The sequence below is a fragment of the Podarcis muralis genome, chromosome 17 (genome assembly GCF_964188315.1).
Source record: "Podarcis muralis chromosome 17, rPodMur119.hap1.1, whole genome shotgun sequence".
Classification (NCBI taxonomy): domain Eukaryota; kingdom Metazoa; phylum Chordata; class Lepidosauria; order Squamata; family Lacertidae; genus Podarcis; species Podarcis muralis.
The window spans coordinates 23755718-23775243 of record NC_135671.1 but is presented as its reverse complement, the minus strand read 5'-3'; positions in this window follow the sequence as shown (position 1 = coordinate 23775243).

Below are 19526 nucleotides of genomic sequence, written 5' to 3'. Positions count from 1 at the left end.
CATTGACTCCCATATTCTGGGAATGGTTAGATAAAAGTTGTCACTTTCTTTTCTGTGAGCATTTGTTCTTAGAAATTAAAGATAAAAGATCATAATTAAGATAACCTTGAATCTTTTATGTCAAATCCAAGCCTTAGGCCTCTAACCCTTTTTTTCCCCCTGTTCATTTTTTAATGGTGAAATAAAATAGTCTGGGTTTCCCCACCCACCCCCTTCTCTTGCTTTGCCACCCCCACCTCCCACTCTACAGAGTAGGAAAAACTGGAAATCTACTATTTCTCCTTTCCTTAGTTGGGTCCTATGAAAAGTTTAGGCATGTGCCATAACACTGATTTCCCAGCCTACTCTGTGTAATTGTGCTTCGTGTCCTTTATGTGCCTGAGACACATTGATCCTTCAAGCACATCTTTCCTGGCGCGCAAAACAGTGGAAGGTGTGGGGCAGGATGGGGCTGGATCTAGACTCATCAAATTTAGTTAAACACGTTGTAAACTTCATGCCGGGAAATCCCGCTGGCGAAAAACGGGACTCCACAGCGCCCTCTGGTGTCACAGTGTTATAACACATATAAAGCACTTTATCTTTACAAAAGCAGAGGAGTCCTGCATCATTTTTTCCCAAGCAGACCACAGTTAATTAGCTATACAGTGGTACCTCGGGTTATAGACGCTTCAGGTTACAGACGCTTCAGGTTACAGACTCGGCTAACCCAGAAATAATACCTCGGGTTAAGAACTTTGCTTCAGGATGAGAACAGAAATCGCATGGCGACAGCAGTGGGAGGCCCTATTAGCCAAAATGGTACCTCAGGTAAAGAACGGACCTCCAGAATGAATTAAGTTCTTAACCCGAGGTACCACTGTACTTGCAGGATTGCTACATAAATTAGTAAGGTTAGCTGAAGGAGAAGGGTGAGGCACTTTCGATGAGCAAATAAGCACATTTTTACCTAATAATAATAATAATGGTAACCTGTGCAATGCAAGCAGATGGCCTTGGTATCTGATGCCAGCAAAATGCCCTAAATAAATTATTTATACCCCGCCCATCTGGCTGGATTTCCCCAGCTGCTCTGGGCGGCTCCCAACAGAATATTAGAAACATGATAAAACATGAAACATTAAAAGTTTCCCTATCTTCAGATGTCTTCTCAAAGTCTTCAGTTGTCTTCAGATGTCTTCTAAAAGTCAGATACCGTAGATTCCGGCATATTAGGCGACTGGGCGTATGAGATGTCCCCCTAAATGGGCAGCTGCCAATTTGGGGGGGTCGACTTATACGCCCAGTCTTATACGCGGCAGCTTCGCTGAGCAGCAGCAGTGGGCGGCGGGCTCCGCGCCCGGAGGAAGCTGCCCAGCGATGCTAAGCCGGCTTCGCTGTGCGGCTTCCTCCCGGTGTGGAGTGGAACCCGCTGCCCACTGCTGCTGCCCAGCCAACCCATACCCAGCGTATAAGATGACCCCCGACTTTTTAGAGGATTTTCTGGGGTTAAAAAGTCGTCTTATACGCCGGAATCTACGGTATTTGTTTATTTCCTTGATATCTGATGGAAGGGCGTTCCACTGGGTGGGTGTTACCACAGAGAATCCACCATCCATTCCTATTTGGGTGGGTGTGTGCCAGAACGCGGCAACTAGATCCTCAGTGTCTGGGCTGAACGTTTACGGGAGAGTAAAGTATGAACTGTACTTCCTCAACCAGCCAAGGCCTACTAAAAGAAAATGTTCTATGCACTTCCATAGGGTACTCCAAGCAACATCGGAACCACAGATATAAAGAAAAACAGATGGCAGAAGACTTGTGGCGATTTCTCCCCACCCCAGACACGGATATTCTATTTACTGGATCTGCATGTTTGCATTTCATAAATTACATTTATGTGGCAAAACCACAACTTTCAGCGATCAATCATCGCTGGAGGTTGGGAGAGGGACGCTTGCCCTTGCGCTTAGACTTTTTATGTCTTCCTGTCTCTTGTGAGTTATTAGCTGACAAGGTTTTAAGTATTCTACATTGCGCTGCTTAAATAAAGAATTTTATTTACATGGGAATATAAAATGTATATTACCAATTATATAGTCCTCTGAATGCTTAATCATGCAGCCAAGCGGAACTTTTCCCCTCTCTCTCCTTCCACGAGATATGTCCACAACCGTTTAGCCATAATGGAGGGTTACTTGGGAAATGAGCATTTAATCTCAACAACCTCATTCCGAAGGCCTAATCTTGCTGCGCAGTGCACTCGGCTACTTCCTGTCATCTAAAGAAAATTCAGGTAGAGCAGCCCAAGAAGCGTAAGCTACATCCTTTAAATATTTACTCGCTGGCCTGCACTTGGCAGTACATGTTGTCGTGCTAAACTCAATTTCATCCTCCAGTGCCCGGCAGACAATTTGGACGGGCTTATTGAGAGCTGCAGGATCTTTCCACTTCTTTCAGAAGGAGCTTCCCCCTTATCTTAAGCGCATTAAGCCTGGAGAGCCTTTCACTCTCATCTGGCATATCTGCAAATCACACGGGGTTGATACATTGACAGCTTACTTAATAAGCCCTGGGGTTGCTAGCAGATGAAGTCAAAAGTTGCAGGAGAGGAAGACATCGCTGTGAGGCATCCTCCTCCACAGATGGAAAAGGCAGACCCTCCAAGTGTCCCAGGGACAGTCCCAGGTTTGCAGAAGCCGTCCTGGTTTCTGATTTGATCCTGGAATGTCCTGCTTTTCCTTTGGACGTGCCTATTTCCATAGGAGAAATGTTGGAAGGTATGGAGTTATGCAACCCCACCCCCGAGTCAAGGAGATAAGTAACTATGCAACCTTTTAGAAGACAGCTGAAGACCGCCCTGTATAGGGAAGATTTTCAGTGTTTTCCATTTCACTAATTTTAACCTGCTCCTGTGAAATAGAGCAAGGTGGTGCTGTGGTCTAAACCACTGAGCCTAGGGCTTGCCAATCAGAAGGTTGGCGGCTCGATTCCCCATGACGGGGTGAGCTCCCATTGCTCGGTCCCTGCTCCTGCCAACCTAGCAGTTTGAAAGCACGTCAAAGTGCAAGTAGATAAATAGGTACCACTCCAGAGGGGAGGTAAACGGCATTTCCGTGCGCTGCTCTGGTTTGCCAGAAGCGGTTTAGTCCTGCTGGCCACATGACCCAGAAGCTGTCTGCAGACATACGCCAGCTCCCTCGGCCTATAGAGTGAGATGAGCGCACAACCCCAGAGTCGTCCGTGACTGGACCTAACAGTCAGGGGTACCTTTACCTTTACTAAAGATGCAAACATAGATGTATTCTTTTAAAAGAAAGATTCACAGTGCTACACAGCTAGTGATGCCAATGGTGTTTTCTATTGATGAGTTACCTCTCCACTCATTTACTTCTCGACCAGTGGCTACACTTAAGGCATATAACCTGTGCTAATTAGCAATCTGAAAGGCTCTAAAAGGATATACCACTAAATCAATTTTTTGCAGTTAAAATGTTCTGCCTTCAATAAGGCACCTCAAGAAATAGACTAATGATTTGGAAGAATCGTTTTCTCAACCTCGGTTATCTGCGGCAATCATTAATGGGATCTCTAACCAGAACATAGACAATGGATACAATAAGAAAACAGTTCCCACTTAAACAAAACAGTGTCTTGAAATCCCAGTCTCTGGGTAATGTGGTGTTTTTGTTTGTTTGTTTGCCTGTCATGTGAAAAGTCAGGGTAATTTTACAGTAAAAATTTAATAAATGATATGTTGAGGTTATTTACTTCAAAAAGCATAGTATTTCAATGCAGTTGGAAAAAGGCTTCACAAACTCTGGTAGAAAATACATTTGCCACAGAAACACCTCACACGACTGTTATTTTAAGTTTTGTAATAGCACATATTAACAAATGATTACTCTAACTAGGAATGGCTAGCTGGCAACTCTACCTAGGATCCAACAGAATGCATCCTCAAGATCATTTTTATTTGTCCTCTAGAGATTGCAACAAACTGGAATCAAGGTGTCATAAAATGTCCATCATTTCAACTCATTCGGAAATGAACAAGAGCATTCAAGTCATAAGAAACAGATCTATTCCAAAATATTAATAGGACGTTTGTCTTTTGGTTTTTGAATGCAAATGCATTTAAGATTCAAAACATGCATGTTATCTAGACCAGTGTTTCCCAACCTTGTGCCTCCAGATGTTTTTGGCCTACAACTCCCATCATCCCTGACTAGCAAGACCAGTGGCAAGGGATGATGGGAATTGTAGGCCAAAAACAGCTGGAGGCACAAGGTTGGGAAACACTGAAGACAATGCAATTGCCCAAGCCTGTGTAGTCCTCGCCACTAGATCACACCAACTTTATTAGGAAGCCCGGTGCTTTTGGGGGAGCAGTGGGTAAACAATGAGGTGGCAGAACACTTTAATCAAAGTGCCATGGGTATCAGCACAAAATGGCTGTCATGGGCAGGGGAGGGAAGAGGTTCCAGTACTCTGTACCAGTGACTATTGTGACCAAAAAACCCCCAACCACTCTGGTGAAGTGAAAATGTATTTTTCACTTCAGGGTCAAAGTAAGAGAAGTAGGAAGACACTGAAGGGTACCAGAAGCTGCTGTAGAAGAAGAAGAGTTTGGATTTTATATTCCGCTTTATCACTCCTCGAAGGAGTCTCAAAGCGGCTAACATTCTCCTTTCCCTTCCTCCCCCACAACAAACACCCTGTGCGGTGAGTGAGGCTGAGAGACTTCAGAGAAGTGTGACTGGCCCAAGGTCACCCAGCAGCTGCATGTGGAGGAACACGGACGCGAACCCGGTTCACCAGATTACGAGTCTACCGCTCTTAACCACTACACCACACTGGCTCTGTAATCTCTCAAAGCATGCCAAAGTCCAAATTCACACATGCGAGTCGGTCACAAACAACTACAATGTTTGTGAAAGGGATGCTATTCAAAACACAGCCATGTAATACGCAATATTTTTCTTACAGTTGTAAATCATAGTGCTTTTGTTGTTGTTTTTATTGAATAAAGCACTGTAAGCCCCATGTGTCATTGCAATGGATTGCTTTGAAACCATTTCTGCACCAGGTAAAGTAATTTTTAGTCCCCCAATCCCCCCCTGAACTGTGCCCTATATTGCCTGACCTGTCCTTCATTTTGCCCAACCAAAGGTTGGCAACCCAAAAGATGGAGAGCTTCTAGGTAAGGAATGACCCAGGCTCTCTGTAGTTCTTCATGCTGCCTCGAAGGACCATATTCTTAATCGAAAGAAATCAAAACATGTTTCATATTAAAAGGAGATAATTAGTATAAAGGTCTGGTGCCAGCATTTTAAAATACTTCTTCCTCTTGTTATAGAAAAGTTATGGCTATCTCTTCCGACCCCTGATTTTTCAGCTTTCGAAAATATACTTAGCATATATGTAAAAATCTTACAGCCACTCAAGAGGTATTTATAAAACTTAATTACTTTCCAGTCAGCAGTACTGCAAAGCCCAGCCTTTCGCTTCCGGGCTGTAAAAGCGCTGAGCCTTGCACATATATAAGTGCAAAATAAAATTACAAAGATACACATCATTTGCAGATCTTGGTCCAAACGGACTGAGCCCATCTTTGAATTTTACTATTTATAAAACATTCCAATCTCGGAATTTTACTACTGGGACTTCTTCCGTGCATCAGCATAAGCGGTATCTCCTCAAGCATGGCCTGCAGTTTTCTGGTTACAAGACATGCTAAATATCGTCTCCTATTCTTGCACTTGCCTACTAAGGCTAATGTCTCTTCTTCTCTGTGAGCCTGGGGGCCAAGCCATGTACAAAAACGTACAAAACGATGGCATCCATATCAGATGCCGTCTGGTTTTTTTAAATAAAAAGTTTGCCTGTGTTTTATTAATTTAACCAATTCCCTTCTGTATTCTTCATTCGCTGTTGTTGTTTTTTTCATTGCTAGGATACAAGATTGTTATTTTTAAAAAGATTTTAATGGGGGGGGCTGCGTAGCCTCCACCTGCACACATAATCTGCTGTTTATGACACAACAATTAGTTCCTGTGGAAATTATGATGCTGCTTTAGAGCTTCAAGTGAGAGAGAGATACAACCAAAGCATATAAACAGTGAAGAAACAAAGGACACTGTTTCCATGGAAATGATCCTAGGATACTACACAAACAGAAGCGTGGAAATGAATGGAGACCTGAACGCAAAAAAAATGTTATCTAATTGAGGGAGGGTTCAGGTTCCCTTACCATCAACCACCACCACCAGAAGTTACTTCTTGTTAATTAATTCAGTTATTTTCTAATAATAATATTAATAATAATAATACCCCGCCCATCTGACTGGTTGCCCCAGCCACTCAGGGCAGCTTCCAGCATATATAAAAACATAATAAAACATTAATTGTTACCTTCAGATGTCTTCTAAAGGTTATATAGTCCTTGACATCTGGTGGGAGGGTGTTCCACCAGGGGGGCGCCACCACCGAAAAGGCCCTCTGCCTGATTCCCTGTAACCTCAATTCTCACAGTGAGGGAACCGCCAAAAGGCCCTCAGAGCTGGACCTCAGTATCCAGGCTGAATGATGGTGGTGGAGATGTTCCTTCAGGGACGAGGCCGTTTAGGGCTTTAAAGGTCAGCACCAACACTTTGAATTGTGCTCAAAAACATACTAGGAGGCAGTGAAGACCCTTTAGGACCAGTGCTAGCCCCACACAGAGTGCACTCCACCTCTGGCATTCTCTGAGGTGATGCTATAACCTGTAAATATTTGGTATATCAACTACAGTGGTACCGCCGGTTACGAACTTAATCCGTTTCAGAGGTCCGTTTGTAACCTGAAACTGCCCATAACATGAGGCGTGCTTTTGGTAATGGCGCCTCCCACTGCCTCCGCACTGCCGGCGCATGACTTCCGCTCACATCCCGGGGCAAGAATGGGATGTCCCAGTTTTTCTGGGACGCTCGCAGGGGAATGACTCAGTAAACAATAACAAGTATGCAGGTAAAAATCCTGTAGGTTGGGGATATCCAAGTGCACTGTACAGAACGTCACATTGTGACACAAGTCGTGTGTGTGTGCTCAGGACAATGAGCTCCTCTTCTCTCAGGGAATAGGGATGTTTCTTTGAAGCCTAGGCAGCTGTCCTGGAGAAGCTGGAAGAGATAATTAAATCACAAAATCCTTCTTTTTCAACAGAGATGTAACTTAAGCTCTCTGTGTAAAAACAATGAATCTCTCTCTCTCTCTTAAACTCGAGACGCGGGTGGCGCTGTGGTCTAAACCACTGAGCCTCTTGGGCTTGCGGATCAGAAGGTCGACAGTTCGAATCCGCACGACAGAGTGAGCTCGCGTTGCTCTGCCCCAGCTTCTGCCAGCCTAGCAGTTGGAAAGCACACCAGTGCAAGTAGATAAATAGGTACCACTGCGGCGGGAAGGTAAATGGTGTTTCCATATTCTCTGGCACTTGTCGCGGTCCTCCGTGTGCCAGTAGCGGTTTCATCATGCTGGCTACATGACCCAGAAAAGCTGTCTGCTTTTGACAGGGATTTTCACAAAGGGAAAGTGCAGCCAGGAATGACTGGCCATAACAATGTGATTGTTGCAGGGTACACACAGCCCTGACTGCATACTTTGCAAAGTGTGCACTGCACATCTCTTGCTGGAAGTTAAGTCTTGGTTCTTTGAATGTAGCCCCTGTTCCACAGGTGAAAGGAAAGAGTTTTACAGCCTTCCTCTGTCACAGCAGCGGATTTCAACGTATCCCACCTGCCAGAGCAAGGGCTAGCCAGAGAGGAATGGTGTGGGCAGGGTACCGAGATGGAGAAACAAGGAGAATGTAAAAAAATCGCAAATGCCCTCTCTGGCAGTTTACTTTTCAAAGGCAACGCAAGGGCAAAATGCCTCGTGTAAAGGGAAAATTACTTTGCAGAGTGTATGCATTTACAAAGAGTCGAGTTAATTATTCAAAGCAGAGGCCCATGAATTCCCACAATTTAGTCATTCTAATCTGACATATTTGGGCCCACTGAGCTGCTTCTTATCACCACGACTTTGATAATTGGCTTAGACATATCAAATAAACTTTCTGGAGAATTCAGCAGTAAGCAGGTATGACATCCTAATAGGGGCTTTATTAGGCATTTCTCTGTGCAGTAATGTATTAGCAATCACTGTGACATTTTCTGCTCCGAGGGGTTTTGGCCTTGCTCTTTTTTTCCTTTCCTTTTTCTTTTTTTAACACTCGCTGGAAAATAAATTTATTCAGAGCCAAGATCTAATCCAACACACCACTCTGTTTACTCTGGTTTCTCAAGGAGCAGGCCTCTCAGAATTAATGAAAAGTGACACATACATCATAGAAGAAAATGCAGAGTCTTCAGTCGGGCATAACTGATAGCAATGATCCCTTCTGATTCTATAGATAGAGGAGGGATTTAGACCTAGTCGTACCATAACCCACACTAGGACTGAAACAAATAGACCAGAATAAATCAAAGTCTTCCCTCCCAAAGCTATGCCACCCAGAAGCATATTTAGATGAGACTCTCGGAGCTCAAATGATTTACAGAAGCAAATCAAGTGGAGATCAGCAACTGTCGGTCACAGGGCCAAATCCACGCCTTATGGCAGAGGTGGGGACCCCAGGGCTCTCCAGATACAGTGGTGCCCCGCAAGACGAATGCCTCACAAGACGAAAAACCCGCAAGACGAAAGGGTTTTCCGTCGCGGAGGCGCTTCGCAAGACGAAGTTCCCTATGGTCTTGCTTTGCAAGACGAAAACGTCTTGCGAGTGTCGCCATTCCCCCCCCCCGCTTCCCCCCCCCCTTTTCAAAGCGGCTAAGCTGTTAATAGCCTTTTAACAGCTTAGCCGCTAAGCCCGCTAAGCTGCTAATAGCGCTAAATCGCTAATAGCGCTAATCCGCTTAGCCGCTAATGGGGTTGCTTCGCAAGACGAAAAAACCGCTAGACGAAGAGAATCGCGGAACGGATTCTTTTCGTCTTGCGAGGCACCACTGTATTATTGGGATACAACTCCCATTACCCACCATCATTGGCTATGCTGGTTGGGGCTGATGGAAGACATGGTCCGACGCAGGCATTGGCCGTAATGGACGAAGGTTCGCAGAACATCTGCCTAAGCAAAGTTCTCTGTATAAGTGCAAATTGAGAAATAATAATTTGGATGGGAGTTGCTGCGTCGTTAAACTTCAAACGAGAAACTTGGACAATAGCCCGGATTGGAAGATTGGAATGAAGTCAGGAAAAGCTGCGCTGGTAAATAGACAGTTGAAAAAACATATATTTACAAAGAAAGCTGAATTCGATGGATGAAAGGATATATGATTTTTGACACGATTGAGAATCGCATAGCCAGGGACGGAGAACTTTCAAGTGTTAGGATCAGAATGTGGAAAATATGGAAACAATGAGAAGAGGCAGGAACAAAGATTTGGAGATATTCTTCAGAGGTCCAGACTATGGGGAGCCCGCAAAAATTAATAATTAACCATTTGCAATTTGGTCTTTTTTATTTTAGTTTATTGTCTTTAATTGGATTACTATGTGGATGTGTTGATTGGTTGTTTTTATTGGAAAGTCAATAAAAATGATTTTTAAAAAGAAATAATAATTTGCTGTAATTTAAATGGAAATGCAATACATCTCATCATAGCAGGGGGAGACTATGGGTGCATTCATACTGTGTTTTTCCTGGTTATAATGCTAGTGCTTCTGTTCTGATCTCGAATGCTCCTTTTACCTGTTGCATTATCATAGAGTCATTGAATTGTTGAGTCAGAAGGGACTTCAAGGGTCATCTAGTCCACACACACACCCCCACAAGGCAGGGATCTCAGCTCAAGCATCCAGGTTAAAAACCTGGAAGTCCGTTCCACTGTCAAACAGCTCTTCCTTGTCAGAAAGTTCCTCCTGTTGTTGAGCCAGAATCTCCTTTCTTGTAAACTTGAACTTGTGAACCAGAGCAGTGCATGGAAATGCCATTTACCTTCCCGCTGGAGCGGTACCTATTTATCTACTTGCACTTTGATGTGCTTTCGAACTGCTAGGTTGGCAGGAGCAGGGACCAAGCAACGGGGGCTCACCCCGTGGTGGGGATTCGAACCACTGACCTTCTGATTAGCAAGCCCTAGGCTCTGTGGTTTAGACCACAGTGCCACCCACATCCCATGTAACTGTGCCTAGGATACTACTAAGAAATAAGAGTTATATATATCCATCAGATTTGTTAGTGAGTAAACAAGAATAGGGTCTGATTGTAAAGTTCATTGCTGACCCTATATTTGCCAAGGCCTCCTCTCATTGCAAGCTGCCCTTCCCAATCCAAGGCAGTGGGTTGCTAACTAGTAATTTAAAGAGGGGAGCATGAACAATGAGTAATTCTGTGCTCCCAATTGTTAATTTGCTTTGATGTCAAAGCACATGATTACCATTGTGTTTGTGTTTTAGAGCTGAGGTTTAAAGAAGACAGATATTGAACCTCAGTGGCTGCACACCCAGCTGTTTTGCCCATAGAGATAAAAGATAATCCATAGCTAAATCATGTGGCTCTTCAGATAAAAATCAACTTTCAAGTGTGCTGCAGGGAATAGAGCATTCAGCCCTGTCTTTAAAAGTTAAGTTTCTGGTTTTTAAGACTGCTTTTTTAAACAGCAACAACCAAAAACAAAATCACTTTGCGGGGATGAAACTGGCAAGGTGAGCTTTCTAACCCAGAAAGCTCTTCAAGAGCATCTGCGTGCTCAAGGTTTAATGTTATATCCTTTTATTAACCTGCCTTTTGCTTGAGACCCAAACTGGTTTAACAATCAATCCCTCTTTCTGAGGAAACTCTGGGAATTGTAGTTCTGTGAGGTGGATAGTATTCTCCTAACAATTCCCTTAATGAACTACAGTCCCCATGATTCCTTGGGGGAAATCATTTCTTTAAAAAAATCTATAGAAATATACAGTGTATGTGAAGTTTCAAATATAACTTTTTATTGTTTATTGTTTATGTTTTTTGGATGGATTTTCCCCCTAAATTGATTTTTTAATTCTGAATTTATTGTTATTCACATTTTATACTGTGTTTTATACTGTATTTTGTTGCATCAATTAAGTGTTTTAAATTTGTTCTTCAGGATTCAGAAACCCTGACCCCAGTTTTCTGAACCAAGAAGGGCGGGGTAGAAATAAAAATGTATTATTTATTTATTTATTAATATTAATAATATTCCAAAATTTCTCAAATTAGTTTCAAATTAGATAATTACATAACAACTTTGTTTGATAGATAGACTTCCCATCCACACCTCCAAAGTGTTTTTATTCCAAGCCTTTTCTACTGTGTTATATAACAAATACTTATCTATTGCAAAAACCCTCTAACACCATCTTAAATTGTTTTTCTCCCGCTACACATATCTTGAACCCTGCCCTCGATTTCATTTGACTATAATGCTTTTTCCCTCCCCCCCCAAAGCATTGCAGTGTGAATGAGGTTTAAACCCAGTCTAGACATGCAGGTGGGATGCGGGTGGCGCTGTGGGTTAAACCACAGAGCCTAGGACTTGCCGATCAGTAGGTCGGCGGTTCAAATCCTCACCATGGGGTGAGCTCCCGTTGCTCAGTCTTTGCTCCTGCCAACCTAGCAGTTCAAAAGCATGTCAAAGTGCAAGTAGATAAATAGGTACCGCTCCAGCGGGAAGGTAAACGGTGTTTCCGTGGGCTGCTCTGGTTCGCCAGAAGCAGCTTAGTCATGCTGGCTACATGACCCGGAAGCTGTACGCCAGCTCCTTTGGCCAATAAAGTGAGATGAGCGCCGCAACCCCAGAGTCGGCCACAACTAGACCTAATGGTCAGGGGTCCCTTTACCTTTAGCTTTACCTAGACATGCATGTCTAGACATGGGACGCAGGTGGCGCTGTGGGTTAAAGCCTCAGCACCTAGGACTTGCCGATCGAAAGGTCGGCGGTTCGAATCCCTGCGGCGGGGTGCGCTCCTGTCGTTCGGTCCCAGCGCCTGCCAACCTAGCAGTTCGAAAGCACCTTCGGGTGCAAGTAGATAAATAGGGACCGCTTACTAGCGGGAAGGTAAACGGTGTTCCGTGTGCTGCGCTGGCTTGCCAGAGCAGCTTTGTCACGCTGGCCACGTGACCCGGACGTGTCTGCGGACAGCACTGGCTCCCGGCCTATAGAGTGAGATGAGCGCACAACCCTAGAGTCTGGCAAGACTGGCCCGTACGGGCAGGGGTACCTTTACCTTTACCTTTAGACATGCACGTGGCACTGAGCTGGAAATCAGTAGTCGACTTGGTGGATGGAAATTTACCCCTTTAGATGGAACACAGAGAGGAGGAGCCCCATGGCGCTTCTGCAGCCGCACAACCAGATGCCTTCCTCTGCCCCAACTGCAACAAAACATGTCTCTTCCATATCAGTCTCTACAGCCACAGCAGGCGCTGCAACCTTCTAACAGTTTGACTTCACCCCCAAAGGTGCACTCCTCTGTTGTCTCTCGAGACTGAAGGATGCCAATAGCCAAGACTGTGATTACATCTTTGAGCTGACAAAACAAAACAAAACTATTGCGGACCTGTGAAAAAGTCAAAAGCTTCTGGAATATAGTATATGATGAGCTTAAAAAAATGTTTAAGTATAACTTTATGAAAAATACAGAAGCTTTTCTACTAGGGATAACGGACACAGGTATAGCAAGAGAAGATCAGAAAATATTCCTCTATGCCACAGGAGCGGCAAGGATCCTAACTGCTAAAAACTGGAAAAAAGAAACTGTGCCAACTAAAAAGGAATGGCAAGACAAACTGTTAGAGTACATTGGCTAGATTAACAGAGGCAATTAGAGATCACATTAGACAAGAGTTTCAAAAAGCATGGGGAAATGCAGAGAATACTTCATAAAACAGTGCCCTAAAATACATACCTGGACCTGTTTCGATTAATGTCTACAGGAGACTTTGTGGATATTTAAGTTATAATTAGAAAAATCTTAATTATTATTCATAAAGGAAACAGCTTATAAGAAATATATAAGGCCAGGTACAGGATAAAGGGAGTCTTTTATTTGGTTGTTTATATTGTTATATGTTATGCTTTCTGTATGGGGGGTGGGAGGTTTATGTTATGTTGTAAATAAAATTTTCAATAGAATTTTTTAAAAACAACTATCATAACTGGGAGATTGCTACGCTGGCACCTTGTGCCTTGATGTGCTAGGGTTTGAGTGTTCTTTTTTTCTATCTAATTTTTGTTAAAAATTTTAATTTACATTTCAAAATATTCATTTAAACAACCTTAAATCAATGACTTCCTTTCTTCTCTGTCTGTGGTTCATTTTGCATACCATACATTCCTGCATATTTTACATGAACTTTTACATATTTTACCATTCCATCAGTGCTTTTTTTCTGGAAAAAAAAATTAAAAATGTTTAGGGGTACTCTCATTTTGACTCAAGATAATCACCATTTGATAGTTCGAATTGGGAAAAATAAATACAGTAAATGGATAGAAATACAAAGATTCACAAAATGCTTAGCGGTATGCATCCTCTTGCGTCTGTCCGCCCCGAAAAAAGCACTGCATTCTGTAATCCATTGTTACATCCATCAAAACTTATTTTCAACACTGTTGAATTTATCTTAATGCTACCAGCGTTTTCCAATGAACATAATTTTCACCCATATTTTCAGTAAACATTTTCCAGTCTTCTTTAAACATACATCCTTCTTGTTCTCTTATTCTATATGTTAAATATCCAAGCTGCGTGTATTCCATCAGTTTAAGCTGCCATTCTTCTTTGGTTGGGGCCTCACTCGTTTTCCATTTGGGAGCTAACAAAACATGGGCCGCATGTGTGGCATACATAAATAGTCTTTTTTGACACCTGGGAATTTCCATCTGAATTATCCCCAACAAAAAGGACTCTGGTTTTTTTGGAAAGGTACTTTTAAACTTCTTCTTTTTTTCCAATTTATTATATATCATTTCCCAAGACTCTTTTAGCCTTTTAGAAGTCCACCACATATGATAAAACATGTTCATTTTTATTGCCACATGGAGTGTTGTTGCTGTAATGGGGACATAGCTGTCAACTTACAGATTTGAAAATAAGGGATCAGCAAACTCAAAAATAAGGGATCAGCAGCCAAAATAAGGGATTTTCCAAGCACAGGTATGTTCAACTTCTGAGCCCCTCCAAGCCAAAGGCAGGAAGCCCAGCCAGCAGCCAAACGAAGCCTCAAGCAGTGGTTCCCACAGCGCAGCAAACCGGCAAAGGGGAGGCAGCAAGGAAAACCACTGTCACCTCTCCGCTGGGAAGCGCTGAGCAAAGGTGAGTCCCCAGGCAACGCGGCCGATTTGATCGGCACAAGACATGCAAGCTCCACCCCCGGTCGTTCTTAGACTTCTTATTGGGTGAGCAACGCAGCCAAGCAACACAGTTGGAGCCTCCCTCCTCCCTGGCTGGCAGGGAGGGAGGGAGAGGAGCTGCTTCCTTTGAAACCCGGGAAATTTAAGGGACATCATCAATAAGGGACAGCAGCGGGACATGGCGCTGGGATAAGGGACTTTCCCACCAAATAAGGGACGCTTGACAGCTATGAATGGGGAACATTTAGAAATGGCATCCCCCACATGCACTCTGAAGTGGTAACTGTCCAGAATTCTACAATAATTCTTATTCTCCTCCATGTGTTAGGCCAAACTAGGGAGATGCTTTTTGAAAGGTGCCAGCTACATGCAAATGGAGATTACAGCTACAAGTTTTAACATTAATGGCATGGCTCAAAAATCAATCCGAAGGTCCTCAAACTCAATTCAGATGAGAAAGGTGAATTCAGTGTGATATATTTTATTCAGCCCCTTAATAAGCTAACAGAAGGTAACCCGTTACTACGAGCCATATTGAACAACATAAATCACTCCGCACAGCTATCAGATCATAATGACTTTGGGTCGCTACCGACAAGGGATTGATTCAGATCAATGGCTTAGAAGTGAGAGGTGGCTCGTCCCATTACCAGCCCCCTGAGCCATCCAGTATCCACAAAGGTATTTAGGAAAAGTAAATTATCTGTGGATATTGCTGTACAATAAAAACGCTTCTCATCTGTCCCTACAAAATTACATAGTAAAATCTATGTACTGTAACTTAGCATGGCGGTGCCGATCGGGTCTAGTATATTCATACATATATTTCTGTTCAGAAAGACAGGGAAACTGTCTGCCCGTTGTGGTCCTCCCTCTGTGACTCTGCGTTGCCCCTGAAGAAAATCAAGAAGGGGCTGTAGTTCACAAGTAAAGCTCATGTCTTCCATGCACACAGCCCATGCTCAGTTCCTGGCATCTCAGCACAGCTAAGAAAGATCTGCTAAGAGCAGAGTCAAGCCCTTACAAAGTTACAGTTCCCAGCAACCCTTCACAAAATACAGCGCTCAGAATTTTCTGAGTGAAATAATGCAATTTAAAGCAGGCATAGGCAAACATGGCCCTCCAGATGTTTTGGGACTACAATTCCCATCATCCCTGACCCCTGGTCCTGTTAGCTAGGGATGATGGGAGTTGTAGGCCAAAAACATCTGGAGGGCTGAGTTTGCCTATGCCTGGTCTAAAGGCTCGCCCACCCTTTCCTTTATTTTTATTTTTTGTATATTCTTTTTTATTGAGTTTTAGACTGCACATTTAAATTCGAACATTAAACATCAGCATCAGCATTTAGGTTTCCCTGAATCCTTAGACTCCCCTTCATCCTTCCATGGTTACCGTTTTCAATCTTTTTCAACAGCCTAACATATTTTCTCTATTTTTCTTAAATAGTCAATTTTTACCTTAGTTTTTAGTGCTACTCAAATCCTGCCAAAGTTTTTAGTTGTTTACAGTGCTCTCTTAAGTACATTGTAAATCTTTCCCATTCCTTATTAAAGTGCCTTTCTTCCTGGTTTCTGATTTTCCCGGTCATTTTCGCCATTTTTGCATAGTCCATCATCTTCATCAGCCATTCATCTTTGGTCAGGACTTTATCTTCTTTCCATTTCTGGGCCAGTAGTATCTGTGCTGCTGTCGCCGCATACATAAATAATCCTTTCTGCTCCTTTGGTATCTCTGCACCTAAAATTCCTAATAAAAAAAGCCTCTGGGTTTTTCACAAACATTCTTTTAAACATTTTTTTAATTCGTTGTATATCATTTCCCAGAATGCTTTTTTTATCTTGCACGTCCACCACATGTGGTAGAACATGCCTTCCTTCTCCTTACATTTCCAACATACAATTGAAGCAGTTCTGTACATCTCTACTAGTTTTATAGCTGTTAATTGCGTGTTCAGACCCACAAACCTCCCCCCCCCCTAAATAAATTCACACGACTCAAATTTTGGTTTGGTTTTTGGCAGAATTTAGGCCACAACTTTATTGATTACAAAAAGTGACTGGTTGCATAGGCTCTGATTCGACTAGCTCCCTGCCATGCAGGTAGCGCTGACCCAGAGTTCCAGCATAGGTCAGCCTAGGGTGAACACCTGGATAAGCGGAAAGCTGGGAACAGGGTATCTCCGCCACCCAAATGTCCCTCTGGACTCAGGCACGGGCACAACCCCCTCTCAGGGGTTGACCAAACCATTGAGTCCCTGGATTCCTTTAACGGAATACCCTTCACATAGGGATTGTGAAAGCGTTCTCCCATCCCCATCACCTGAACCAGAGCCTATCTGCAATCTTACAAGTTGTGGTGATTTGCTACGCAGCAGACGAAACCCAAATGGCAACAGCCAATCAGCCAAGTGGGGGAAATTCCTGCCGTGCCCCTGTCTCAACGACAGATGACACACGACAGCATAGCAAGGTCAAGCGCAAAGCCCTAAAAGTAGGGAGAGGTGGCCGGGTGTTCCGAATGCACGCACCAAAAGAGGAAGCTCAGGCTCACGTCCATGGGCATAAATAGGTCCCTCGAACCATTTGGACTGCGTCCCATTGGCCAGTTTGCACCCAGCTTCGAGGGACCTACCAATCGGGTGTTGTGTCTGACCAATCGTACCCACCCACAACACAGGGTGTCAGTTGTCCAGGTCTCACTGCAATACGTGTGATCTTTAAGGGATGACCTAATATACCACCCGCCCACCCTTTCCTTTAATCCATGTGGTTATTACTGGAAAGACCCTTTCCAGATGTTGATGGGTCTCACAGGAGGGTTTCCACATAAAATAGTAAATCACAGGCAGGCTTCTGTGGCACAAGGAGATAGGACTTGACTGTCCCAAGTTGTATTGGACTTTCAAGGTTACCATACCCTTCAACATTTCTCAGATGAAAATAGAGACAACCCAGTCTTCTTCTTTTAGTACAACAACAAAAAAAGAGATGTCTTTTTGTGTGTGGAAACACCATTCAGTCTATGTATCACTTTCGGGAAAAGAAATTACAGACAAAAACCCACTACATATCTAAACATGCACCCATAGGAAGCAATCTACCACAGAAGAAATGCATAGATATGGGGAGGCTTTGTGTCAATACCTCAGGTTTTTAATTCTGAGGCAAAAAAATAACAAGGAACCATTTTCTCCACAGAGGCTACCCAGAAAGCATGGCAAGGAAAGACATAAAGAAAAGTGATAGACCACAGGAGAGATAATTTACTGAGAATGAGGGGGGGATAAGATTTAATAGGTCAGTGTGTATGTTACCTTTCACTAATTTCGGTGCAGCAGAGGTACGAGGTGGGGAGGGGAGCAGGGTATAAATAGATATTGGCATAACATGCCCATCCCCGTCCCAAGGCCACTTTTCAATGCAGTGCTTGTGTTTATTGCCAATTAACCTACAGGGCAAAATCTTTTTATCAATCCCACGGCAGATAGAGAAACATACCAGCACAAGCATTTCTCCACCTGCAACTCAGCGTGTCTGATTTAAGTCATCAGGAGCCCATGTGGCAAATTGTACGTAGAGAACACACACACGGCTCTCAAGAAAGGGGATATAGGGTAGCTGCAGCTACGGTCCTGGCCTTCTTGCAGCCAACTCAGCTGCCAGAAGTGGGGCACTTGCATCTGGATGCGCTGGCCCCACTTGAATATGGAGGCAGGCAGAGGTTGACCACAACAGCAGTGGAGCCTACAGCAGAGGCTGCCTGTCCTCACTGCCCTGGAGGAGGTGGTGGCAAGGCGGCGAAATTAGGCCATCACAAACTTCAAACAGAATCCGTGATGTCACGCTTAATTCAGGGCAGTTGAGTGGTGTAGAAGCTCCATCTTTCTCTTAGCACACCTGTTCTGTGAAAGTACATAGGAGCATTGCCCTACCTTCACTCCAGCACCGGGGTGGGGGGAATGTTGCCTTTTAAAGAGCAGAGGGCTTCTCCCCAGTCTTAACCCAGTTTACCTGAAGGAGCGTCTCCATCCCCATCGTTCTGCCCAGATGCTGAGGTCAGGCTCTGAGGGCCTTCTGGTGCTTCCCTCACTGCGAGAAGCAAAGCTACAGGGAACCAGGCAGAGGGCCTTCTTGATAGTGGCGCCCACCCTGTGGAACGCCCTCCCAGCAGATGTCAAAGAGATAAACAACTACCTGACATTTAGAAGACATCTGAAGGCGGCCCTGTTCAGGGAAGTTTTTAATGTGTGACATTTTAATGTATTTTTAATCTTTGTTGGAAGCCGCCCAGAGTGGCTGGGGAGACCCAGCCAGATGGGTGGGGTACAAATAATAAATTATTATTATTATTATTATTATTATTATTATTATTATTATTATTATTATTAACAACACTGCAGTGTTACTTCTGAAACAGGAAAAGAGCAGAGGGGTTTTATCTCCCAATCTTTAGAGAGCATCTCTAAGAATCGGGCAGAACATTTTCGTTCCCAATCAGATCCAGGAACCAGGGACTGTTCCCGGCCGCATCTTGCCAGGCCGGATCCTGCTTATTTGATTATTCAAGAAAGAAAGCTTTCGGCTGAATGCTTTTTTACGTGCTGCGTTAATGCTCTGTTCCCTTTTAAACTTATTGAGTGCGGTGTTATGAATTGCTGTTCTTCTTGATGCTTGGTGCAATTTTTTTGGCTTGTCATGTTAAATGCTGTTTTACTGTGATGAGCAGACACAGAGGGAGGGGGACTGAAAATAAGCCCTTTCTTTAAAAAAAAATGGAGGCAGGGTATATAAGATTTGTTAAAAAATAAATAAATGAATGAATGTGTCAAGGGAATTCTTGGTCATAAGGTCAGGGCTAAAAGCAAAACCTCCTCCATATTCTGTATTGCCTTTTTTTTTTCTTTCCCTCTCCCCCCCCCCCCCAAACTCCTCAAATGCAAATACTTAACTGTTAAGTTAAGTCATTACTCTCCTGCTGTTCTGGTCTGATTAATTCCCCCAATATTAGCTGGCTATTCATTTTATCCCTCCATATCACAAGTCCAGCTGAAGGAGATAAGTGGCTGATAAAAGATCTTTGAGAACAGTTACAAATGATTCACTTTCAAAAGAATAATAAAGCAGCTGTGTGGAAGCTTGAGTAAAGCGCCCA